The sequence below is a fragment of the Convolutriloba macropyga genome, chromosome 14 (assembly GCF_964194025.1).
Source record: "Convolutriloba macropyga chromosome 14, txConMacr16.3, whole genome shotgun sequence".
NCBI classification, from domain to species: Eukaryota; Metazoa; Xenacoelomorpha; order Acoela; family Convolutidae; genus Convolutriloba; species Convolutriloba macropyga.
In genome coordinates this window covers 34895471-34923055 of record NC_134481.1, presented here as the reverse complement: position 1 = coordinate 34923055, position 27585 = coordinate 34895471, and the positions used below count along the sequence as shown (strand labels likewise).

Genomic DNA, 27585 nt, shown 5'->3' with positions numbered 1-27585 from the left:
TACAGTTGTACAGTTTTTTCACTAGGCTGTGCTGCAAGTACAATAAAAATTGTGATAACAGCAATTCAAGGTGGTAGTTCTTCTACAAATTTCTTGAAATGTGAAGAAACAGTTAAAAATCTTCGCTCTTTTCGTGCTACGAGACAAAACCTTTATCCAAGCTCTGATCAATCCGCTTTCGGAAGCAATAACTCAAACTGTTAAGGCAGATTCATGTTTTTTTTTTAAAAAACTGCAGATTGCTACACTCGCATGCGCTAGGGCATTTTAGGTCATTGGGTTGTTTTTAATATCACCCCAATCAACATGATACGTAGCAAAGAGACTCGCACATATCGTCAAAAGTCCTTTTTCGGTCGAATGAATATGCAAAGCTCCCATTGTTTATCGGAAGATATCCTTGAAGCTAGTTAATAAAGCTATCAAGAATATCAAGATTTGGTGTAAGGTTGTGCAAGTGTAAGAAAAAATGAGATTTCGAAAATCGGCGTATTGATCTTGAATATTTCCGTTCCCAAAGTTTGGAATTGAATATGGAATAAAATCTCCTACGGAATTTACAATCTTCGCTGTTTCTTTACCAACGCCGACAACATTGAAAAGTGTGCTATCTTTCTTATGGTTAGTGCATCAATGGAGTTTGTTCAATTTGATCCTTGCTGTTACTTATCATCCAATTCGTCATCTTTCATAAGTAAATAAGGCATTTTTTAAAACGTTGATTACTATCATGATTTTTGTTTATAAAACCGACAAATTAAAAAAGGCGACTGAAAGTAGTTCAAGAGGTAGCTACAACTTACCTGACTGACAGTCGTCCACGTCGAATTATATGCTGTGCACAATGCAATGACTTCACATTGTGTCATTATAAAAGATCGTTTTGCAAACTAACTTGTTTAAGCTCCAGTGATAGGTTGGATATTTGGAAATCATTTATGCAGTTTTAAATAGATGTTATTGCGGATAGTTTATCCCGGACACTCTGTCGTACAGAAATCGTTTTCTGTAGTCGGGTAGATTTGCGGAGCGGATTTATGATACTGGTTGCTGCGAAATTATTAGTGATTTCGCGGAGCGTTTCCACTACTAAATTTGTGCTTAGTGGATTAAACTTTCTGAGTCTCAATTTAAGTGGTATTCGCGTCGCAAATACAGCGTTAACCTTTAGACTAGTATTTCGCTTAGCAAGACTATTCTTGTATTTGATATTTTGGATTGAGTGATCCGGGGAACGACGTTCGAAATAAAGAGAATCAACTGAAAATTGAATTTAGATTCAAAAGAATGAATAAATAGAAACTACAGAATTTTGATCAGCAATTTGATCATAACTTATCATAACTAAAATTGGAAAATTGCGGTAAAACAGAATGAGCAGACAGTATGAGCAGACAATTAAATCACAACGTTAAGGAAATAAATTAAGCAGGCATGAATGAGGAAGAGTTGATCTTCAAAACAGGATTGAACAAATTGGAACTAAAATGATGAAAATGAACTAAATTATAGATTCAATAAAAATAGGGGATTGAGCACTACGATATCAATGACCCAATGTATACTATACCGCTTTTCCCCCTCAACAAAATTAAACAACGATGTAGTTTATCAGGAAATTTAAAAAAATATGCGCTTGTTACTATAATTAATACTATAATGTTTGTGGAGAGTTTAATCAGAGTCATTTTTATAGATGCGTTCCGCCTCGCCAACTGTCATTGATGTTTTGGGTCCTTCATAATTTGGAGTGACGTAGTATTGAGTTGGAAATGATTGTACCGGCAAACTGGGGCCTACTGTAAAATCTGACTCCACAGATTGTTTGTGTGGACGCCAATGATTCGTCTGATTCAGTTACGGATGGGGAGGAGCGTTTTCGTTTGTGAGATGATTGTAAAGCTTCCGTAGCTTTAGTGGCTGCCTTTTGCTTCAGTCGGGTCGGTGGCTCCGCGATTACTATAGATGTCTGAGGTAGGACCATTGGCGGTGCAAAATCAATCACAGTATCTGTAGGTGGTTGCGGTGGTGAGGGTACCAAGGTTTTCATCGGTTTCGTTGGCATTCGCACTCGCAACGCTCTTGACACATTCGAATGGATAGAAGAGACTGCGCTTATGTCATTTGCAATTTTCTTGCGCTTTATCTTTTTGTTGCCCTCTAACTTTTGTGTTGCCTCGCTAGCGTGTTGATTTATCAGATCCTCTGTGATTTTTCCTGATAGTATTTTTGGTCTTCTGTTAGCGTAAATTTGCAAGTCAGTTTGTCTCTCTGCTTTGGTTCCGAATTTAGCCAAATCATAGTTTCTTATGGTTAATTCACGTTTTTCCGGTTCTTTTATTATGGACGTGTATGCGTCTGAGTTTATCACACATGACCCGGGCGCCAGAAACTCGTAAAAACCGTCCAGAAATTTCTTAGATCTTTTATTTTTGGGTTTTTCTTCGCCAATTTCAATGTTAGTGAGGCCTCAGTTCTGGGTACTGCCTGACCAACATCTGGGTGCGGGATCACTCGTGATTCCTTATAAGGATCTTCATTATGTCGTCGAACCGCATCCTTGCATAGTCGATCTCTGCTTATCTCTAGTTCCATGTCGCTCCTTGCTTCAGTGTCCTATTGCTCATCCGAGATTAACTCGTCCCAGCGAACTTTCTTTATGTCTAAATGTTTTTCAAAATCGGTTCATATGTGAGAGTACTAGGGTCAGAATCGGTTGAAATATTAATTTGTGGAGTATTCATTTTTCTACCAAAATGCGCTTCAAACGTTTAGATTTTAATAGTCTTTTGGCGATAGATACGGAGTTGAAAAATAATAGAGTTAATCGATGATTTCGAATTAAAGTGATTTTGCGCCGCCGTTTTAATACAAGCTAAGCGATTCTTGATTGTCTCAATTAGTCTTTCAACTAGCCCAATTGCTCTGTGGTCGTGTATTGCAGCTTCAATTAGTTGTATATTATTTTGATTACAAATTGCTTTATTTTGTTGACCAGTTTGGCACAGCGCTTGAACTAATCGAATCTTACGAGGTATTCCGTGTGGTAAAACATACCCTTGAAAGAATTTCAAAATATAATCTGCATTTGCTCTGTCAAATACCTCCGCTCTTGGAAATTCAGAAAAACGATCTATACATGCGAGAAAATAGACTTCTTGATTCTTTTCTTTATAAATTGGTCCGCGAAAATCAATTTGAATTTCTTCATTTGGTACTTTGCACAATTTCAATGGTGCCCATTTGCTAGAGGGAATAATAGACTTTAATTTTTTATACCAATTTTGACGCAAGGGTTACGTTTTGCCGTTTTCGTTATGATGTCCCTATGCATGTACGCCACCATGGATTTGTTGCCATGTCCGTCATCCCCCAACTCCTTGGGTTTGTGGCATGTATCGCTTCCACGTAAGCGTCTTTAATTGAGTTGGGGATGGCGATTTGATCATCTATGCATACACAGCCGTTCTTTACGTGGAGGTCCTTCCAAAAGCTATGTATGTAGGAGCTTATTTGGCGGCACCTGTCTTCATTTTCCGTTAGCACACAGTCCCTGATTTCCTTGAGGACTGCATTGTTGATGTGAGGCTCGTCATCAAAGTACTGGAGAATCTCTTTGACAAGGCAAAGTTGAAAGCGTCCGTGTACAAATCATCTGTTGACGGTGAAGTCACTGTCGTTGTGTCCGTGTTTGGAGTAGATGGTGTTGCTTGTACTGATGGAGAGTTGGATGGGCCTGCTTCATAGGCAAACCGTACTTTTGATGGTGTAGAATGTTTCTTCATCAGAGTTCGACATCATCAATACCTTGTGGAAGCTATTAGCAACTCGTTGGAAATTATGGACATTTTTATCCGACTGATTGGTGAAGTGACTTAAGGCAAAAAGCGGGTGGGGAATGTTTGCCTTCTCGATTTGGGCATTGGAATGGGAGTTATTTGGTGTTAGTTTGCTAATTGTATTGCCTTTTTGCGTAATCGCGGACAATTCTCGATTTTGCGGTGCAAATGCACTGCATAATTTGTCATTGGAATTCGGATTATTTGAGGTTGGTTTTACAAGTGGATTTCGCTCCGCAAAATCAGTGTAATTTTCTGCTTTTTTAAAAAGCGTTTCGCGCTGCGTTTAATTGCGTTCAATTTAGCAACTATGAATTGCTCATCATAAGTAGAAATATTAACAGCTTTTTGCTGAGGTTCTCGCAAAATATAGTCAACTAGTCCCATTTTCGAGCCAGGGAGATGATCTATTGTGAAGTCAAAAGGTAAAAGCTTATCGACCCAACGCGTTAGACGACTAATATAAGATTTGTTAGCTCTGTTTTCTCTCATTATAGATAACAAAGCTCTGTGATCGGTTATGACTGTAAATGGCTTACCATAAAAGTAATATTTGAAGTGTTCGATAGACCAAACAGCACCCAATAATTCAAGCTCATTAATACTATAACGATCTTCAACTGAATTTATGAATCGTGATGCAAAAGCTACAGTGTGCCATCCGACGGAGTTCGTTGCTCAAATGCACAACCTAAACCTTTACGAGAGGCATCGCATTTTATACGTGTTTCTAGATCTGGGTTAAAACGCCTATTGTCTGTTGTTTCGACAATTTTCGTTTTCATCAGCTTGAATGTTTTTTTTAACGAGAGGTCGAAGTGGGTAACATATTTGCAATAGATTTGGAATAAATTTTCCGGGATGATGTACTGATCCTATAAAAGATCGCAGTTTTTGAGATTTGAGAGTGATAATAATTTTCCGATGGCATCAGTTTTATTGGACAATGATGTTATTCCTGTTTAAGTGATACTGTGTCAAGCCATTCAATTTTATCTTTTGCAAAAAAGCAATTTGCTAGATTATTTAGAAGATTTTCTTGATCTAATTTTATTAAGCCTTTTCGTACGAGATCGAGATGATCTTCAATTCTGCATCTACTTACTATCAGTATATCGTCTAGAAAACAGAATGTATTAGTCAGGCCGGCGAGCGTACAATCGATTGCTTTTTGAAATTCGGCAGGCATATCCGTTAATCCGTAAAATCCCGTTTTGAGGTGCCGGTCATATCTCCGCTTACAATATTAAAGTTGCAATGGCGTACCGTAACGCTATATAAATTTAATTTGCTATACGCGTACTGCAAACTGAATTTCGTAAAATAAGCCGTTTCTTGCGCTGAGTTTGACAGTGTTTGTAAAATTGTTTGAATCAAAGAATAGATATTTGGCATCTGGTAATTAGTTTTGTTTATAGCTCTGTTTAAATTTTTGGAACTAAGGCTATTTTGATTGATTTGTCTTTTTTGACTGTGACGATTGGAGATATGAAAAACTGGTCGGAACAATTTGTTAATTTTTCAATATGTCCTTTGTTTAACAATTTTTTGAGTTCGATCATTACTTTTGGTTGAAGATGGATCGGCACTTTTCTCCCTTTTTGGTGTGAAATACGATAATTTCTATGGAATTTTGAGTTGCCATTATGATGTTTTGATTTACCAATTCTTGAAATTAATTCCGGAAGTTCTTTGGCTAGAGATTGTTTCATTGCACAAGGGGTTTCAACGATGTTTACCTCTATGTTCGGGCAAGGCTTTTGTGAGATAGTTATTCCCAATTGATCGAAGAGATCACGTCCAGGGATGGGTCGAAAACCATCTGCAACTACCATAATTTTTGCTTTTTGATTTTTCCAATTGCTACAACGAACTGGTGTTTTTAATGTTCCGAGTGTCTTTACTATATCGTTAGAAAAAGATTTGAGTTCAATTGGTTTTTTATCTGACCATTGTCTTTGCATGCAATTAAACATTATTTCCTTGGCAAGTGACATATTTATGATAGTGCAGCCACTACCAGAATTGAGGAGCAAATGGCAATCCGTATTTCCAATTGTTATCGTCTTGTTTTGCAATGCAATTGGTGGTGTATTAAGATTTTCCACATTCGCAACAAAATTATTGTCAACTGATTCGTATTCCGAATTAAGCTGTTCATTATAGTTCATATAATTAACGTTTTGATTCTCCGAATTTACGTTTTGCTCTGTATTCAGAGTTTTGCGTGCATTCGCGCCGCGAAATCTATTGAAGGATTGTATAGCATTGATTGCACTGCCAGATGCGTTGTTGTTGTTGTTGGATGAGATTCGTTGTTGGTTTTGATGTCCCATCTCCATATTGACAGCTATATTGAGGGCTCTTTCTGGGTCTACTGTGTCACGGAGGAGTTCACTTTGAATATCATTATCCAACATATTAGTGATGAAGATGTCTCTAATTATTACTTCCTCTCGACTTTCGAAATCACCACTTTCCGCTAACTCTTTCAAAATGCTGTAGAATTGTTCTACAGTTTCACCCTATTTCTGTTTCCTCGAGAAAAACGTAGCCATCAAAAGTGATGTTTCTGAGTCGTATGAAAGCTATTTCCATCATCTCCCAAAGTTTGAGGGTAGAGAGGTCGTAGATGTTATCATGGGGAAATTTTTGCATTGAAAGACGTCTTCCTTCCGTTCCAATACTGAGGTGGAGGAGTGAGACACACTTCTGATCGCATAGAGACCATGGTCTTTCACCACGCAAAACGCCTGCCTCCGTGATTTTTTGGCATTTCAATTCCCATTGGAGCTTCAATTAATTATTCTGGATTTGCCGATCTCGTTCCGTTTCCTCCGTTGCATCGTCGATGGCCATTCCGTATTTCGGCTCGTGTGTTTGCTTTGGTTGAAGTAGCGTGTCCAACGTTATATTCTCTCTTGCAAGGATTGCCAGTTTTACTTGGATGCGCCACTTACCCCAACGTATTGGAGGGTCTGATGTAGCCCGTTCCCAAAACGGCTCGATTGAAAGCGGGGTCTTGCAGGATTCGCGAGCTGACTGCGCCATGTCGTACAGAAACCGTTTTTGTAGTCGGGTAGATTTGCGGAGCGGATTTATGATTCTGGTTGCTGCGAAATTATTATTGCTTTCGTGGAGGGTTTCCACAACTAAATTTATGCTTAGTGGATTAAACTTTGGGAGTCTCACTTTTAAGTGGTATTCGCGTCGCGAATACAACGCTAACTTTTAGACTAGTATTTTGCTTAGCGAAACTATTCTTGTATTTGATATTTTGGATTGAGTGATCCGCGGAACGAAATTCGAAATAAAGAAAGTCAACTGAAAGTTGAATTTAGATTCAAGAGAATGATTAAAAAGGAACAACAGAATTTTGATCAGCAATTTGATCATAACTTATCATAACTAAAATTGGGAATTTGCGGTAAAACAGAATGAGCAGACAGTATGAACAGACAATTAAGTCACAACGTTATGTCAACAAATTTAGCAGTCTTGAATGAGGAAGATTTGATCTTCAAAACAGGGTTGAACAAATTGGAACTAAAATGATGAAAATGAATTAAATTAAAGATTAAATAAAAATAGGGGATTTAGCACTACGATATCAATGACCCAATGTATACTATATCACACACTTTTAGAAACATTGATCAAGGTTCTCAAATAATTTAAGCCAAAATGATGCGATAGTTGTTCAGGAGCTAAAATTGATTCAGTGAATGAGGTATCGAAACAAACATGTAAAATTGAATCAATAGTACACAATTTAAGCGATCCAAGGCAGACCCAAGGTGGGCTCCTTTTACAGCCTTAAAGTATAATGAGCTAGGGCTACTTATTTCTGCGCGCGAAGTAGACTTACCTATATCTCTCAGACTGACCAACTCGGTAAAACACTGAAGGTATACTTCAATTATAACGATGTTTGAAAAAGTTAACACCGGAGTCAGAGGTATGCACATCGTGTAACTACTCTATTAGACTGACTATAATTAGTAGAGTTCTCTCTATATAAAAGAGAATAGTGTCTTCTCAGTCTGTGATTGGCTGGAGGTGTACATCCAGTATTTCTACTGCTACAGATCCAAAATCAAATTGAATGATTATCAAATCTGAATTAAGGTTATGGAATATATTTTGAGAGTCTGACGGATGTTTTTGTAGAATTTAGCTATTTTTGAAATCAATTAATAATAATAATTTGAAATCAGGCTACAAGGCTTTTAAAGTAATTTCCTCAAATTTTTAGTTGACCATTTTTGTGAAAAGTACAGATTTTTATGTATCATATTAAGTGATAGGAAACACCTTGACAGTTTATGTAATTCTGGGGTGGAATATCTGAAAACTTGCTTATGAAAATACCGACGTTGTTGAAATAGGTTTATTGTTGGCAAAGGTTATGCATATTTTGACGCCATTAATATTATTACCGGAGGATTTAAGATAAAGGACTCATCTTTTAATACTGATAAACTTGACGCCGATTTTTGTTTCGCAAGGCAAAACTCCTGGAATATACCCCAGATTGGCTACATCTTTTCAGCGTTAAATCAATATGATCATTCCATGAAAACGTGTGCAAAAAACTACGCCATTTATTTTCATTTTCTTTCATTGAGTTGACCGTCATTGAGTTGACTCTGATTTTCGTTTGCTCGATAGATATTATGTTGATCAGATTAGGTTCTCAGCAAAAAAATCATTTTTAAGTATTTCGAGAAATTCAAATTGGGACCATTTTGTTCTGTCCGAGCGATTGCATTGTTGAGGCAAGTTTGCGAAAAAAAACTTGCAGTTTTTCCAAATGAATGACGATTGGGTCGTTTGCAAATACAAAAAGCAAAGATTCTTTAAAGAAGACCTCTGGTAGATTTATCATGTAGATCGTAAAAAAGAAAACAACAAATTTGATCCTTGCGGTCCCAACAGTTTATCTTTACAGAAGTTGATATTTCATTTTGCATGAACAAATACAGCAGGAGCTCAAACAGTCAAATTAATCTGGTTAGTTTCAGTTTCTTATTTTCCGTAACTTTTTTCTGCGAACTACAAATGAAAAGCAGATTATTTGAGAGTTATTTAAAAGGCATAAATCTACTCAAATCTTTCAGATACCATTTTATTTGCTCTTTCTTTTTGTTGATATTTTTCACGTGAAACCACTAAACTACACCATCTAGGCCTGCTTGCATTTCAAAATTGCGTTTTTTCAGGATGCTAAGGATTCACATCAACAAATCGCTGTTTAATTCCACATGAAAGGTTTCCCATTTTCATCATTATTGCTTTTTTTGCAGCTTCTTTTTGCACTTTTCATCTTTTAGTTAAATTAGAAACACCCACTTGTAATGTTATAACAATTGTACCATTATCAATAAATAGGTGGGTCCTTTTGACGTCATTCCTTATCATTGCTTCATTTTTGTCATTTAATTTTCCTGAATAACAGGAAGCAGTTTAAAGCTTGCGTAATCATCAAACAAAACCTCGCATCATACAAAAGTACCCTTTGAACAATTCCTCTTTTTGTAAATCCCTTCAAATACTGCTCTCTCTCTCTCTCTCCCAGTTTTCAATTTTATGAGTCAGTTTTTGCTCAAAACCGCCGAATTTCACAGTTTTTTACATTCCAGGTTGGGATCCCAGACCAATTGATTTCTGATCAATAGTGTCTCATAGAGTTTGGAGACAATCATACTATCCTAGACGGCCGTGATGTCTAATCAGTCTTTCGTGCGCTCGAAGTGCTTTTGAGTTCGAAATTGGTCTGATCGGAGTTTGAATCGGTTTGGGACAGTATTTTACAGATAAGAAGGTTAAACAGCTGTTAGCTTATATATAATTAAAGGTAAGTGGATGTCTGGACCAGCTTAGAATTTTGGTTAGAAACTATGGAATTGATTTGGTATAGATTTTGTGCAATAAAAAATACTGACTTTTATAACAAGCTATTTAAAAACTTCATAATCAATCGACCAGTAGTCACTTTCAGCTTCAGAGTAGAGAAAAAAGTTTTTTAAAACAATTTTGATGACAAGAAAAACGAAAAATTGCGGTGAATGTAAGCTTCGTATTCTGTCGTATGCATCTCAAAATGGTAACTTCTAGAAGGATTTAAATGCTTTTTAGTTGTTGTGATATCTTAAATCTTCGTTAACTGTTTCACTTGACATATGCAACATAATTGTTCCGACCCCTCTTGAGGGGGAGGAACTATATACTCAAATGGGTTTTTTTTGTTCAGTCAATTTTCGCCGATCGATATATTCATCGTAGAGAGTTGAGACTGGTATCATTAGAAAGCTCGTCCAGCGTAGAATATGGAATTAAAAAGATTTTTTTAGTTTTCCTTTTCTACAGGGAGTTATCCAGGTTTAAAATTCTGAAAAAAGTGGAATTTTCAAGAATAGTGTCGTTGATTTAATTTTTAAGGACAAACAAGCCTTGTTGATTACTCTGATTTAATTTTTTTGGTCAAAAACTCTGGACAAATATTTCAAAATTCAGCCTTTTTCATCAAAAACAGCACGAAATAAGCTACTTTAGTCCACTTTGATAAAATTTGCCGGCACTACTACTCCAAACAACACTAAAACAATTTTTGTAGACTCAGAGGGGGACTAGTCCCATATCAACTTCCGCTGAGAGTGCTCTGTAATTAAAACTTTGCCGTTTTTTGCCAGCTTTACTCGTTTTTTATCAAAAATGCAGAATTTTTTTTTGAGTTTTCAACTAACAATTTATCTATATCTACAATATTCGAAAAATCAATAGCTCCTAACGGACAATAAGCATTAGCAGGGCTAGTTTTGGGCCAATCCTGGACTGTTACAATCCAAAAAGAATTCGGACTGCAATCAGTCGGTCTTTTTTTTTTGAAAAAAGACATTTTTTTTAATAAGAAACAGAACATATCAAATGAAAGGTCAGGACTGATAATCCAATTGGCTTTCTAAGCAGCTCCAAGCTAATGAATTTAGTTTTTTACTTGAAAATTTATGATCGTTTCGACTTTTAAAAATAATTGATTTTTAAATAAATAATGGCATAAAAAATTTTCCTCCTTTTTTCTTAATTTGGTCAACTTGCAGCTTAGTGTCAGCAAAGAAAGAATGCTTCTTCATTCTACTGATTTGAAGTTTAGTCTCAATTGCTTTTTTAAGCCTGAAGGTGTTTTTTTCTGGCTTTGATACTACTAGATTTCAGTTTTTTTTTTTGTTTTTAGAACTTTGTTTTTCACGTTTTCTAGTCACTTCATCACATTACTGACAGTTCTCATATCACATTATTAGCGTTCAAAATGAAACACAATTGAACATATTAAAACCTTTAAAGATATAGATTATTGTTTTAATGGCCTCGACACTTCTTTCTTCAAGAAATTAATTGAATTTTTTAATTTTGTCTTTAACTGTCATTTGTAATTTGTCATTTCAGTTGTATGAAATTTCCTGTGTAGGGATAGGTTTCACTGGATTTTTATGGAAGAAAAGACAAGCCGATTTTCTGATGTTAGTAGATAGCTGATGGCTTTCATGGCTTTGAAAACAATCGTTTTCCAAAACTAAAAATAAAAAACTTTTTAACTTCGCAAGTTTGTTCTTTTTTTGTTTTTCTTTTTGTTACCTAATCTCGTTAATTACAGATCAAATATGACATTATGGGTGTAAAAAGAAGGCGTCAAAAGGGATTGATGTCCCAAATTCTATTTTTTAAAAGAATGCTTTATGACCTTACTGACTTCGACACCGGTTTTTCAAAAAGAAGTTAATTAATTTGATATTTGTTATGTTTGACGTTCGTTTTGTAGACGCATGAATTTTTCTGGATAATTGCAGGTCTCAAAGAATCCTTTTGGACGAATAAACGACCCTAATTAAATATTTCGTTTTGCAATTATTGTTTTTCATGACTTTGGATATAATTTTATTTCGAAAAAAAATCAAAACTATTAAAATTTTTGCTCTTTTCTGTTTTTGTCTACTTGTTACCTAGTCTCACTAATAAATGGCCATATACTACATTATCGGTGTTTGAAGAAGGCGCATTCGAATATATTTTGAGGGCCAAAACATGGCTTGACGGTTTTAACAGCGTTTTCTGGAAAGTTTCAATCGAATTTTTGCTTGTTGTTTTTTCATGTTCTTTTTAGCCGCTTAAAAAAATTAATAAGAACAGGTCCTAATGCCCTTCTATAGAACCTTCATCAGTAATTAAAACCTTTGGGATATTTTACTTGATTTCTAATGGTTTTCATTACTTTGAAGTTAATTGTTTTAAAAAATAAGCGAATTTTTTAACTTTACTGTTTTTGTTCTTTTTTGTCTAATTGTTACGACACTTTTTTACGGACTGGTCCATATCTTTTCTGGTGGTTTATAAGGGGCTTTGATTAGTTTTAGATTTCTGACGGTATGTTGACTTTGTTATTGAATTTTGTTTTTTAAAACTGACGAAGTTTTTGATGTAATTAATGTTTGTTGTTGTTTGATTTTGCTGTTCGTCTTGCCTCGCTTTCTTAATATTGGCATATCACAGCAATCTAATTTTTCAATTTTTACTCCACTGAGTTATTTGCTTTGGAGGCTATCTTATCGTTCATACACAATTTTTTGAAAAATACTTGGGCTTTTTTGGGTTTTTTGGGATTCTCAAAAAACAATTTTTGGGTTTTTCTCTCTGTTCCTCATTTGGTAGACAATTATGCCAAAGTTGTGGATGGGCGGGGTCGGAACCTTTTGTGCCATCGCACATTACCGAGCCGCCTTGTTTTGTATACAATTGCGCCAAACTTTTACAATCTTCTATCGCATTGATGAAATTGATGCGTAAAGCAAAAGCGGGTGTGCGAAACAGTTTTTTGGGAAGTCAACAGCAGTTAAAAGACAAAAATTGACTTAACACTATGAAATACTTGACAAAAGAAAACTTTGCTCGCTGCCTCGTTAAAGGCAATCGGTTCAATGGCTGAACTGGCCACAAATTGTTCAGGAATAATTGAAACAAAAAGCAGCTAAAAATGAAATTCAGCAAAGTTCTTGAAAATGATTCTCCCTATCAACTAAATTTAAAAAATGAAAAAAATACAACTATTACAAAAGTAAAACGCTAGACACAATTCCTAATTACCACCAACATAAACAGAAAATTGACAGATAAAGGCTTTCAATTTAAGCAGACTAATATAGATGCATTTCTCCCATCTGTAAGATTGGTTTTACTAGAGTATCCTTAATGTTAAAATCAACTTGCAAAACTCTAGTTTTGTGAAATAAAAAAACTTTTAACCATATACTACCTCAACGTGTCATGAAATTTGGAAACAAATTATACAAAATTGCTCCTCTACACTAGCGGTCTCGCCTACCAATAAAACTTAGATAATGCGCAATGGCGTCTATCCAGATAACCCAGAAGCAAAATTCTATTCCAAGTGTCACAGCAAAAACAACCTCTCATGCAATAGCAATGTATTTACATTTTTTAACACATATTCAAACAAAATTTTGAACAAATGGTTTTTGAAAAGATTTTCTGATGGAGCATCATCATTACGTTGGTGATCCGGTAGCTTAGTATTATCTCAATTTCAAAATGTCTTTGGTAAGAACATTTCCTTTGGGATATTTTACTTGATTTCTAATGGTTTTCATTACTTTGAAGTTAATTGTTTTAAAAAATAAGCGAATTTTTTAACTTTTTTGTTTTTGTTCTTTTTTGTCTAATTGTTACCAAACCATTTTATGGACTGGTCCATAGCTTTTCTGGTGATTTATAAGTTATTTTGCTTACTTTTAGGTTCATCTGACGGTATGTTGACTTTGTTATTAAACTTTCTATTTTAAAACGGACAAAAAGTTTTTGATGTAATTAATGTTTGTTGTTGTTGTTGTTGTTGTTTGATTTTGCTGTTCGTCTTGACTCGCTTTCTTAATATTGGCATATCACAGCAATTTAACGCTTCAATTTTCACTCCACTAAGTTATTTGTTTTGGAGGCTATCTTATCGTTCACACACATTTTTTGAAAAATACTTGGTCTTTTCTGGGTTTTTTGGGATTCCCAAAAAGTAATTTTTGGGTTTTCTATCTGTTCCTCATTTGATAGACAATTATGCCAAAATTGTGGATAGGCGGGGTCGGAACCTTATGTGCCATCGCACAATGCTGAGCCGCCTTGTCGATTTACGAATACAGGCTTTTTCTTCCCTATCGGTAAAAACCAACCATGGAGAAAAACTGATTGCTGCTAGCTTACAGTAGTTTTCTGTTGCTTCAAACCTGTCTTGCCGGTTAATCATACATTTGATATAAATATATGTATATATATATATATATATATATATATATATATATATATATATATAAATATATATAAATATGAAGAGGAACGCAAATCTGAACAAAGTAAATGTAAGCCGACATAGAGGCAAACCAAATGTTTTGTAATTATTATGTAATATTTAAGAAATAATTCAGTTTTGACCATTGCCATCAGGAATGTCCTTAATATTATATTGAATTTCAGCAAAAATTATAAAATAGTTAATTGCTTCGATGACTTTCCTTAAAGAATTAAGTTCTGCATAAGCAGTTTACAAAAGCACAAAGAAGACACAACGACAGTACCACTCATACTTTATCTTGTGTGCCCGGTAAAGTTTCTTTGAAGAAAAGACTCGTAATTACCCATCTAGTTGCTTTCTTACAAATTGTGTACTAGAGAAACAACAAGGCGACTCGGTTATGTGCGATCGCACATAAGGTTCCGACCCCGCTCATCCACAATTTTGGCATGATTGTCTACCAAATGAGGAACATAGAAAAACTCAGAAATTCAAGTACGTTTAAAAAAATTGGTGTATGAAAGAAAACATAGCCTCGAAAGCAATTAACTCAGTGGTGGATTAAAAATGGTGCATTAGATTGATAGTATGTGCAAAGATTAAGAAAGCGAGTCAAGACGAACAGCAAAATCAAACAACAACAGCAAAAATTCATTACATCAAAAACTTCATATCCGGTTTAAAAACAAAATTTTATAACGAAGTCAAAAAAGCGTAAGATAAAACTGATATTAATCAAAATAACTTGTAATTCACCAGAAAAGATATGGGAGAAGTCAATTAAAAGGCTTGGTAACAATTAGACAATAAACAACAAAAACAGTAAAGTTGAAAAATTCGCTTATTTTTTTTAAATCAATTAACTTCAAAGTAATGAAAACCATTAGAAATCAATAAAAAAATCCCATAGGTGAACAATTACCAATGCTTCTATAGAAGGGATTAAGAATTGTTGATATTCAACTTTTTATGCGGTTACAAAAAGAACAACAAATAGACAACGAACAAAAAATCAATTAAAACTTGGCAGAAAAAGCTTTCGAAACCGTAAAGCCATTCCATCAAAATATGTTCCATTACACTTTTTGCGAGCACCGATACTGTATTATGTGACCTCTCATAATTGATGCTAAATAGCAAGTAGACAAAAATGAAAAAAATGCGAAATTAAGTAACACTAAATAAAAATTTCAAAGACATGAACGCAATTTATTGCAGAACGAAATAAAAAAGTTTTTGTCTATTCTTCCAAAGGAAGCCCTTGAGAATTGCAATTATCCAGAATATGTCTTACGTCTGCAAAAAGAAGGTCAAACATGACAAAAATCAAAAATTAGTTTACTTTATTTTCCGTGTCGAAGCCAGTTAAGTCAATGAATTCTCACAAAATATTAGGTTGTGTGACACCAATATCTTCTGAAACCTTCCTTTGCAACAAATTTGACACATTTAGCGTGTAATTAACGAGACTAGATAACAAACAGACAATAAAAGGAACAGAATTGCGAAGTTTAAAAGTGTTGTTTTTTTTTTAAGATTGGAAAACAATTGTTTTCAGAGTCATGAAAGCCATCAGCTATCTACCAATATCAGAATATTGGCTAATCAATTCTTCTATTAAATGCCAATGAAACCAGCTCAATGAACAGGAAATTTCATACGACTAAAAAGACAAAGTAAAACCGATAGTTAACGAAAAAATTTAAAAAAAATTCAAATAAGTTCTTCGAGAAAGTAGTGTCGAAGACTTTAAAATCATAATCTATATCTTCAAGGATTTTAAGATTATCAATTTTGTCTTATTTTGAAAGTCAATAATTTTACATGTGAACTGTTAACAACGTGATAATGTGACAAAACTAGAAAACGTGAAAAATGGGCAAAAACATTTAAGTTAAAAAAGAATGTGAATTCTAGTAGTATCAAAGCCAGAAAACCATAACTTAAGGCGTAAAACCGCAATAGACATTGAATTTGATTTCAATAGAAAGAAAAAGCATTCTCTCATTGCAGGCAATAAGCTACAAGTTGACCAAATTAAGAGAAAAATGGAGCTAAATTTCAATAAGTCATTATTTACTTAAAAAATAAAATACTTTTAAAAGTATTTTAAAAGGACCATAAAAGGACCAGAAGCTTTCAAGTAAAGAACTATATGCAAAAATGTGGAGCTAATTTGGAAGCCAATTGGATCTATCTTTAGTGAGCTTTAGTTTGAAATGTTCTGTTATTTAATTAATGTAGAAGAGATCAAATTTTTTTAATAAAAAAGATCGACAGTTTACAATCCGAAATATTTTTGGATTATTCCATTTCAAGATTCGTCCAAACTAGCCCTGCTAATGCTATTTGGTCGTAAGGAACACTTAATTATTCGAATGTTATAGATATTGATATTTTGTTAGTTAAAAAATCAAAAATAAATGCTGCGTTTTTGATAATCAACGAATAAATTTAGCAAAAAACGGCAAAGTTTTTATTACAGAGCATTTTCAGCAGAATTTGAAGGAAAAAGCCCCTTTTTGAGTCTATAAAGATTGTGTTAGTGGTGTTTGGGTCTGTAATTCCTGTAATATTAATCAAACTGGGCTAAAAAAAACTTAACTCGTGCTGTTTTCGATGAAAAAGTTTTAATTTTGAAATATTTAGCCAGCTTTTTTCGACAAAAAAATTAATAAAAGTAACTTACAATGCTTTTTTCTCTTTACAAATAAAGATCAACAACTTTTTTTTTTTAAAAAAATAACAAATTTAAGCAAAATTGGCGAAGTTTTATTCAAAAAATCCGGAAAATGTGAATAAAATCTCACCGGAATTCACTCTATTTTCTCAAAATTCAAACCTCGATAACTTCCTGTAAAAAACGAAAATTAAAAAATCTTTTTAATTCCATATTCTACGCTGGACAAGCTTTCTGGTGATACCAGTCTCAACTCTCTACGACGAATATATCGATCGGCCAAAATTCACGGAACAAAAAAAAACCCATTTGAGTATATAGTTCCTTCCCCCTCAAGAGGGGTCGGAACAATAACAAGATTTTTTATGAGATCTAGTAATGTCGATCTCCAGCAGAACTGTGTCCATAACCATGCCTCTCATCCGATGTAGAATGCAATCTGGCCTGTTATCGCGGCGAATCGTGCCCACAGACCCCCTAGGAATAAAAAAAACTATGATGCAGCCGCCTGGACAGTTTTTGGCTTACTCAATCTTTTTTTTTTAAAAAAATCGGCTTTTTTGCCTATCGGTTTGCGTGACCACCACCATATATTAAATAAGACAACTACAACGAAGGTGCATTCGATATTGACAATATGAATTGTTCTGGTATCTGATGATCTTTTTTTACTTACCATAGAATCTGTAGAAATTTAGGAAAGATTTTGCGAGAGAATTACTTTCTCTTTTAGTTAGCTTTTAAGTATCATTTTGTCTTGTAGGAACAACTTGCATCAGTATTTATTTCTGCTAAGTGAAAACTGGGCCAGATTACAATTGCCTCAAGAAAAGTTAAGCTGTTTCTTGTTTTTATTTTATCCGTCAAATTGCTCTGTCAATTGTATTTTAACATTATCCTAGCTTCTACAAGAAGCCCACAATAACCCCAGACAAAACAATTATTATCCTAGACATTTTTCACTCCTTTCATCATTACCTTAGACAAAATAATCCTCAAAAATTTAAAATACCATTCACGCAGAGGCTAATTGTTCATTTACACCATTTTTAAAAAAAAAAACTGGAAGTTGCTGCCTGTGTTCCAAGGATGTAAGTAGAACTGAATTTTGAGTTTCGATTTAGACCCTTAAAGGTAAGCTTTTATAGTTCAAATATGGCGCGAAAAGTCACGCAATAACGCTGTGTAAAAGTTTATTTGAACTTTTGAATAAGTATGTCGAAATTGACAGTTTCAAATGCATTTGCAATCTTTATCAGGAGTAATTTGAAACTATTCGTCATCTAGGGTTACGTCGAGTCAATACCAATCAATATAGGTTGATTAATTATGCCCTAAAAAGTTCGAGTTGAAGAACAAGATTTCTTATTTAATCAAAACTGACCTCCAAGCAGCGGCCATAAAGCAATTAGTTGCGCTGCTGATATAGTATTTTTTTAAATATTTTTGATAGTTTTTGCTTTTGTATTCAAAATTTGATGAAAGTTTTCACTTTTTTGAATTTTGATTTTGTTTAAGCACCAGCTTATCTTATTTAAGAAAAGTATTAATAGAAGTTTTCGGCTAAACCTTGATGGCCATATACTTCTTCAACCTTTTCCTTTCGTCTGGAATTGCTGGTGCTCTGCAAAAGTGTCTCATTGACTTTTAAATATCACTTTGTCAAACCGGTGGAGTTTTGATTCTTTAAAAAAGCGTTTTTCTTCGTAAAACTTGAACTGTTCAAACATTTTTTTTGGAAACGAGCCTCAGTTTTTAAAGTTAATAAATTAACAAAAATGGTCAGCTAAATCCGAAAGAGAAAACATACATGTGTTCTTAGCTAATTTTGCTAGCAGCTGTTTTTGATCTCATAATCGGTAGTTGGCTCCCACTTTTTGTCCCCCCCCCCCCCCCCCATCGGTCTGCTTGCCTTGGGAAGTGATCAGTCCATAACTGTCACTGCACAGGATATCCATTTGTTACCTTTGATCGTAGCTTATGCGTTACCTGCTTCCATGGCCCATTTTACACTTTGTTCGAACATGAAATGACTTGTTTGTTTTCATTTATCAAGGTCGGTAATATTTTGCTTCTTTTTCAAATCATGGGTAAATGATACTATGATTCGAAGCAGCCTAACAATGATCCCTTAAAGTATTCTTCACTCGTGTTCTCATTTTTTGCAAACTGGCTAATGCTTTGCTTATGACATTTTGAAATTATGTATGCGTGGACGACACCACTCTAGCCGGGTGGGCGTGTAGCAGAAAGAGAAAAAATTTAAAAAATTTCCGCCGTTCTCGCGGTTTTTGGAATGTCATAGGTTTAATATTACTCCACATCCCAATTTTTTTAGGCAAGAATTACGCTCACTGTTATTATAACTTTGACATCCCTTTAAAACTCAATTTAAACTCATTTTTTTTCAAATTGCATCTTCAGTTTAGGTTTAGACATAAAGTTTACTCACCCTCATGCAAACCTTGGAAATCGTAAAAAAATATCCGGTAGTTTTCACCTTGGTTTATTGAATAGAAAATTTGCGCTTAAAGTTAGCGAACTTTTTCTTAACCTGGTCAGCTGAATGACATACCACATTTACATGATTGGCAGAAACGACAGCAGACTCATCAAATTAAAAACCTTTTTTAATATATTATAAGTAATTTCAAACTTTTGTCTGAAAAATATCCAAATTGACAAGGAGCTGAAAATGCAGTTTTCATTTCAGAATTTTACAATCCGAAAAAAATAGTCGGCTAAACAATCAGTTTTCAAAAAATATAAGACAAAATGATCTAAATAACTGTTTTTTCTGCCAAATAGTTTTATTTTTTAAAAAACCTAAAGCACCTATGAAGGAAGTTTAAGTCATTTTGTTTCAAAGGTTTGTGTTATGACTGCTTGGTTTATGAAAAACATTGATATCATCCTAAGAATATCGGTTTGATCTAAAAACGCAATTGGCATATGACCAAAAAAAAACAAAAAAATATGGTGTCTGTTTTTCTGTATCATCAACATATAGGTAGTTTTCAAAAGATGAATTTACTAAATTTTAAATAGTAATTGCGGATTTGCAATCAATTTGGAAAAAATTCGCAAGTTATAGTATTGCTTTTGCTTCAGGCTTTCAATTTTGTTGAATCCGAAATTCTTTCGACATTTTAAAATTTAGGCATTAGATCATCTTATTATTTAGATTATTCAAAGCTTTATCTTGTTGGCCATACACTACCTCAACTTTTTCTAAATAATCGAATTTGTTGGCGCTCTGCTTAAGTATCTCATTGACTCTTAAAAAGCACCTTGTCAAACCGGCGATGTTTTGATTTTCTTCAAAGCCTTTTTGTCTATAAGGTTTTAACTGCTCAAAATATTTTGGAAACTAGAGTCAAAGTTTCAAAAGTTACCAAACTTGTAAGTGATCAGCTCTATTAAAAAAACAATTTTTGACCTTGTAGTTGATATTTTTTCCCAATTTTATTATCCTCCCATCGCTCGGCTTGCCACGGGAAGCAATCAGTCCTTGACTGTCATTACAGAAGATATCCATTCGAACGTAGCTTACCTTAGGCGCTTCCATTGCCCACTTTACATTTTGATCTAACAGGAAACGACTTGTTTGTTTTCAATTATCGGATTCGGTAATAATTCGCTGCTTTTTCAAATCATGGGTAAATGATGCTAGGATTTGAAGCAGCCTAACAATGATCCCTTAAACTATTCTTCACTCGTGTTCTCATTTTTCTTGCAAACTGGCTAGTGCTTTGCTTATAAATATTTGCAATTATATATGAGTGGAAAACACCATTCTAGCTAAAAAAAGCGTGTAGCAGAAAGAGAAAAAAAGTAATGAATAAATTTCTGCCGTTGTCGCTGTTTTTGTGTTTTCAAATGATTTTTATTACTCCTCATCCCAATTTTATTAGTGAAGAACTACGCTCACTGTCAAAATAATTTTAACACTGTGAAACTCAACTTTAACCCATTTTTTTTTCTAAATCGCATCTTCTGGTCAGGTTTAGATATAGAAATTACTGAACAATGCAAATTTTGATATATTAAACAAAGTTCGAGAGTTTTCATCTTGGTTTATGGGATTGGAAATTTCAGATCCAGTTTTCATCTTAGTTTATAAGACCAAAAAACTAAATTGCTTGAAGTTATCGACCTTTTTACCTTGTCAGCTGAATAACATGTCACATATGATTGGCATATAACGGCATTAGATTCACTAAAATACAAACGTTTTTGAACTATTTCAGTGAAATTCAAACTTTTGTCGGAAAAATAACAAATTATACAAAGAGCTGAAAGTGCAATTTTCTCATTTTTGCAATGCGAAAAAAAACAATCAACTAAACATTCAGTTCTTAGAAATATAATCTCGGAATAATAGTTATTAATCCAATTAAGTCCTATTTCTGCTAAAAAAATTTCATTTAAAAAAAAAATTAAAGCATTTTTGAAGCAATTTTAAGTCAATATTGTTTGAGTTATGATTGTTTGGTTTATGAAAAAGATCGATTTGTTCCTAAGACTATGGGATCGGTCGAAAAACGTAATTGGCCTATGATCAAAGCAGCCAGAAAGTTTTTTGCAATTAATTTAATCTCTACTTTTTACTACCACTCATACTAAATTTTCGGTTGTTTGGTTCCTTTTAGAAAACAAAAAACATGATTTCTGTTTTCATGTATTGTTTACATGTAGGTAGTTCTCAAATAATAATTTACTAAGTTTTAAACAGTAATTTTAGATTTCTAACCAATTTGAAAAGAATTCGCGAACTATCGTTTCTTTTGTTTTGTTTTTCATGCAAATTGATGAGAAAAACTTCATATTAGACAAATCCAAAGTTTGCTTTTGCTTTGAAAGTTGAAATTTTTTCAATATAACGTTTTTGTTCTTTTTTTCCGATGTTTCTTGTTTTGTCCTCTTTTTTTGGGCAAGACATGCTGCACATCAACAGTTATTCTATAAAATAACATTCCTATACCAATCTACAAGCGTTTTTTATTCAATTCCTTGTTTTTGCTGTCTATAATGTTTTTGGAATTTTGAGCCATTCAACCTGCATGCTTGAAATTCCCCTCCCCCAATTTATAATTATATGAAAAATACAATCCTTTGTGTTCAAATCATATGTGCGTTTATTATAACCAATAATTGCAAATTTTCATTTTTTTGCAATTTTTTTGTTCGTTTGTGTAAGCGAAAACTGTTAAAGATGTTTTCCTGAAACAGCTGTTTGGGAAACTTGTAGCTTACTTTTTTGATTGGTTATTTATATTTTGTAGTTTGAAAAAAAATTCTGCCCTAAAAGGTTTGTACAGTTTCTACCCAAAATATCTATCTATTCATTTTTTTACACATTTTAACATAAAAAACTGTAGAAATTTTTTTTTCCGATTTTTCCATTCTGGTTTCGTTACATCAAAAAGAACAATTGGAAAATAGTGCATGGAGAAATGTTTTCATGAATAACAAAAAAGTTGGCTCTCTATGAGAAAAATCTCTTCCCTCTGAAACAAATAGAACTTTTGGCAGATTTCAGAGGCTAGTTGGAACATTCTGTGCTAAGTTGAAAGTCGCTTTAGCCTATTTGTCTTTTTAAGTAATGGGAGCGTCCTTTTAAAGAAAAATGGTCAAATTTCAAATTGTTCAGCTCTATGAAACATTTTGGCGGGATCGTTCGAGCGTGAAAAATTCGTATACTGTTCTAGCTCATTAGAACTAGCACTCACAAAACTTAAGAAAAGTTTATTTGGGCTCTTCTGTTTTCCAATTCGGTCAGGTAGAATAAACAAACCGAGAACTGCTTGTCTTTTATTTGCAATTAATTTTCCTCCCTCGACCAGATACTTTAAATATCCAGGACTTCAATTTTCCAGATATTAGCTAACTTTCAAACAAAAACATTTAAATATTGACCGAGCGTATTTTTGTTCATAGTCAGCAAATTCCGCCTAATTATGCAAACTAACAGAATTTTCCGTCATGTTCCTTCTAGAAAATTTATAACAGCACCTTTAAAGCCCCCTTTTGTTTTTTGATCTGCAGGACATTTTCGTGTAAAACTTTCTTTCAAGCCATTTTTCCAATTATTTTTACAACACCTAGACGACCATAAGTTATAATTTAACTTTGACTACAACTACAATTTTCTAATTATTTTGGCATTTTTCGGTACCAGTAAGCAAATAACCGAGTTCGTTATAACTTGCACCACTCTGGCATTGTTATAATTCGGTAGTTCCGACATTAATCTGGCTCAAAATCCCGCTGAATTGTGGAAAAAATTGACGGTAAGTCGAATTAGGCAGAACTCATTTGAGTAACAATATACCATATATGATTATAACTTTATTCCCATTAATTTTCCGGCGTCAAATTTGAATGCAGAAACTACATTTGCTTTTTACATTCATAAATTCAATGGTAACAATAACAAAATGTTAGTTATTACTGCAAGGATACCAAACACGTTTACGAATGGTAATAATAAAATGCGGATTAAAGCAAAGTAAACAAAAGAAACGCTTGCCTTTTGAAAATCAAAGTTTTTTTGCTTATGTCAAATTATATTAAAAGCTTTTCCAGCACCAAATGACAATTTCTGTGCTTTCGTTTATTGGCAGTTTTCAGTTTACGTCCCCAAAAATTGTCAAAACTTGAATTGAAATTCTCTTTTATCTTTTATTCAGAAATTCAGTCAATTCTTATGTGGTAGAAGTCAGAGATACCCAATTTTATGTTTATAACCCCGCAGTTTATAACCCCGAAAATAAATGATTATCTTGTAGGAATCTGGAAGAATCTAACCAATTATCACAACATAACTATTCTGTCTGGACTAGGGAAGTGATTTTCTAGAACCCGGTGACGTAAATGCGATAAGTCCGGTACCTTGGGTGAGGTGGTGGAAATATAAATCGCATGATTCCGATGAAAATTGGCCATGGCCAGACAAATTGGCAAAAAGTTGGCCGTGATCCAAATTAGTACGAACTACTGCGAAAAAAAGACTATGCAAATCTGGGTAAATGTGTCTCGAAATCTGCACATCGTCTAGAAATTGTGCGATTTGAAACAGACAAAAGTTAAGGGAATTACGAAACGTTTGTTCCTGCAAAAAATGGTTATTATTATTGTTTTCAAGTTGATATGATTCGAAATTGTGCATATATTGGAGAATTAGTGCCAAATTAGACCAAACTGATCATTTTAAGATAACCTTTATTTGCGGGTTTGACAGTAGAAATTTGTTTTGATGATACAGACTAAGCAAAGTTGCCTAGCTTAGTTTTATATATTGTAAAATAGGCGTTCCGTATCACATCTTGCGCAAATTTCTCTGAAATTAGTCAACTGGAAAGTTGTGATAAACACAAATAATAAACAATAATAGACAAAACAAAAGAGCAGACCTGATGATTTTGGGCATTTATTTAGGAAACTAACAAAAGTGTGAAAAAAGTATTGTCCAAACAATAACTAATCTAACCTTAATTCTACCACCTCACCCCGAATTTATTGGCACTTTCTGTGTTAAGTAATAATAAAAGATATAATAGATGCGTTTAAAAGTGTTGAGATTTTTCCTAAGTCAAAATAGGATAATTTTTTTAGTACTGTGGCAGACTCTTTTAGGACTTTTGGCTTTGTGGAAAAAATTTTTGCTAATTTATAACAGATTATCCGCTGTTGCACGTGTATACATTAGTTCTCAAAATCCCCGAATTTTTACATAGTACACAACTTGTTGCAAAATTGTGTTAACTAAAGCTTTGAACGTCGCTTGAAAAAACTACCAGCATGGAATCAGTAAATATAAATTTCATTTTACTTATTTAACTAATCTTCCTATATAGGCATGTATAAATTAAAACAAACTAAGCAATTGAACCCATTTTCGCTCTGATCCTCTTTTTTCTTTTATTCAATCCTTTTTTACGGTTGATATCATTCCCAGCGAAGGAAGTGCGTGATATCACTGAAAACTCAACAACCGGGTTCTTTCTTCTCTATATTTATCATTCAAAGTGGTTAAATTTTTTTGATAAACCATCAATCTTACCAATAAGACAATCAACTTCTTTTTAGTCCCATTAACATATTACGTAACTTCTTCTTGTACACAATTATGTTATGTTGTTTTCATATTTCGACAATTTTCTGATCACTTGGCACAAAATAAACAAAATTCCAGCTCGCTTAGTTAAAATTCTTGACAAAATATTACTAAAAGTTACTAGGAAAGACCTTATTTGACCTTATTTCTCAAATCAAATTGCAATTTTTTCAGAATTTTGTAGATTTTCAGCATTTCAAATCCTCATTTAGCTATTCTGTATTTGTTCTCAGACCTAGTAGTGTTTATTCCGACAAGCATGGGGCTATGTTTTTTGCGGTCTTTGTAAACTAAAATTTTGCCTTTAACTTTTTCTCTATATAAAATTTACACAAATTTTGATTCAATGAGAACAATTTGGGTAACGAGCAATTGTATTTACTGAAATTTTGTGAAATTTCTTTTCGTTTCTTTTTCATGTGAAATTTTAGAGGCAAGATTTTTCAAGTAACTTCCCGTAAATCGAGATAATGGATGTAAAAGTTACCGACTTGTACAGAAGTTTTTGAGAGTAGCTCTTTCTTATGCCAAAATTAATAAAAGTAGAGCTCATTATTATATTTACCATCTTCTGATTTCTTTCAAAAATGATTATTGCATCAGCTTTTTTGCTCTCTTTTGAAAAATCTTAGAAAATATCTTGAATTTTCAAGCTGCATTGCTTATTTTTTACTAAGGTGACTTCTTTGGAGCAATACCTAGTAGATGATTTTCTGACGATATTAAGATTTTCAAAGAGTTTCACAACACAAATTCAATTTTACGATTAACAAATTTTCAATTAGATTCCTTTTTTTTCATAAGTTTGTTGTTTGTTGAAATGTTGTTGAGTAAAAAAAATGTGCTCAAAAGGATTTTGGATTAGCTGACTAGATTTTATTGAACCAACTGAACTGGTTTATATCGTTTTTTAGAGATGTTTTTTATAAAAATTCTCTTGAGATTTTTGCTCATGCCAAATTGTGGCCTACTGAAGATTTATCTTCTTTGCTACTTTGTAGTGGTTCATGGTTTTAAATAACTGAAACATGAATTTTCGCAAATTGGGAACAAATTCTAAAAAAAACTTTTTACCGATCACAATCATTTGGCTTCCAAATGGGTGTACTGAAAATGGGAAAATGGGAACTTTTGTCCCAAAACTAAAAAGGGATGTTTTATCCCACTTTTTAAATGGGAAATTAATTCCCACATTGCTGACTATATATAGGAAGCAAATTTTTATAACAGTCAGTACAGCACAGTTCAGTTTCATTTCAGTTCAGTTAGTAGTTGATATTCCGTTCTTCAATCACCCAGTTTTATAGCTATCACCAAGCATTTGTTCAACAGTTGTTAACCAGTTGTTCTTGTTGAAATTACCAGCAGTTGTTTTGTTTGTTAACAAGTTTCAACATATGATATCAATCTTGCTTAAATCCTTATTTATATTGTACCACCCCAACTGTTTTTATAATAAAATTTTAAAATCTATTCCTTTTATCTTTAGAACATCAAAGCTAAATTCTCTTTGTATACTCCCATTTAAGCGGCGAGTATAAATTGGTGCGACCAGTGAGGCTCACTCAAGGTTAGTAAATTCTATGTTCTAAAGACTCTAACTTTAATATTTAACTTAAATAAAATCTGCTGCGAGGCAAAAAACTTAGGAAAAGTTTCCAAGTTGTCTCATTTCTATGTTCTGACTTAAATAAGTCGAACTTAACACTTTGCTTTAAATCATATGTTAAAATTGTATCAGCTATTACTAAAATTTTCTATCTTTCGTCAGTTATCTGACTTTAATAAGAGACTTAGAAAAATTTCTAAGTTCTCAAATAAAAATAAATTGTACCCAGAGGACGTAATTCTTAGACTATCTAAAGTTGTCTCTGGTACTTACAGAAACACTTAATTTATCTTAGATAAAATAAAGACTTGGCAAACGTCCAAGTATTTTAAATAAAAATGGCTGATGCTCCTATTTCTCTGAGTAATGTATCTTTAACTACTTTTTCAGGTAACGATCCCAGTCAGAGTGCTCTTGACTTTTGGAATTCTGTTGATCAAAAAGTAAAATTTTCGTTAGGAGTTGTTCCTACTGATCCTGATAAGAAAAAGAGTTATGAAAATAGACAGAGATCTCTATTTGGGTCCCTTTTAACCGATACAGCCTTAGAATGGTTTAATACTATCGATGAGGCTAAAGTCTTAAATGATATTAAAAACGACTTTCTTGATAGATTTACTGACGGTCGTGATAAATTTAAGCATAGATTAGAGGTAGAAAATGCTTCTAGACAAGAAGGTGAATTAATAAAAAATTATTTTCATAGAGTCAAGCACGCGGTTGATAAAGGTTGGCCAGAAGACTTAACAAATGTAGCTAACGCTGATCGAGCGCAAGAAGCAGTAATACAATCCATACAAAGAGAACAGAAATATATTGATTTTGCTATAAGGGGACTGCAACCCCCCTCACTAAAGCGAAAAGCACATGAACGACGTATCAAGAAACCTAACGAAAGTTGGGATGACTTAAAAGAACATCTAATAACGCAAGATTTAACTTGTATAGTTATTAAGGAGAATTCGGCTAAACTACCTTCAGACA

At 33.5% G+C, this 27585-nt stretch overlaps 1 protein-coding gene across 5 annotated transcripts in view; it reads left to right on the top strand.

Annotated features, from left to right (window-relative positions):
* Positions 1 to 27585, top strand: part of LOC142353015 (galanin receptor 2a-like) — a 76447-nt gene that overhangs the window by 13788 nt on the left and 35074 nt on the right. The window contains exon 1 of one of the 5 annotated variants that reach the window (XM_075405197.1): positions 22550 to 23166. The exons of the other annotated variants lie outside the window; for them this stretch is intronic. The gene's annotated coding sequence lies outside the window, so the exon portion shown is untranslated. Of the gene's footprint in view, positions 1 to 22549; positions 23167 to 27585 lie in introns of those variants that run through there. 5 annotated transcript variants of the gene reach the window in all.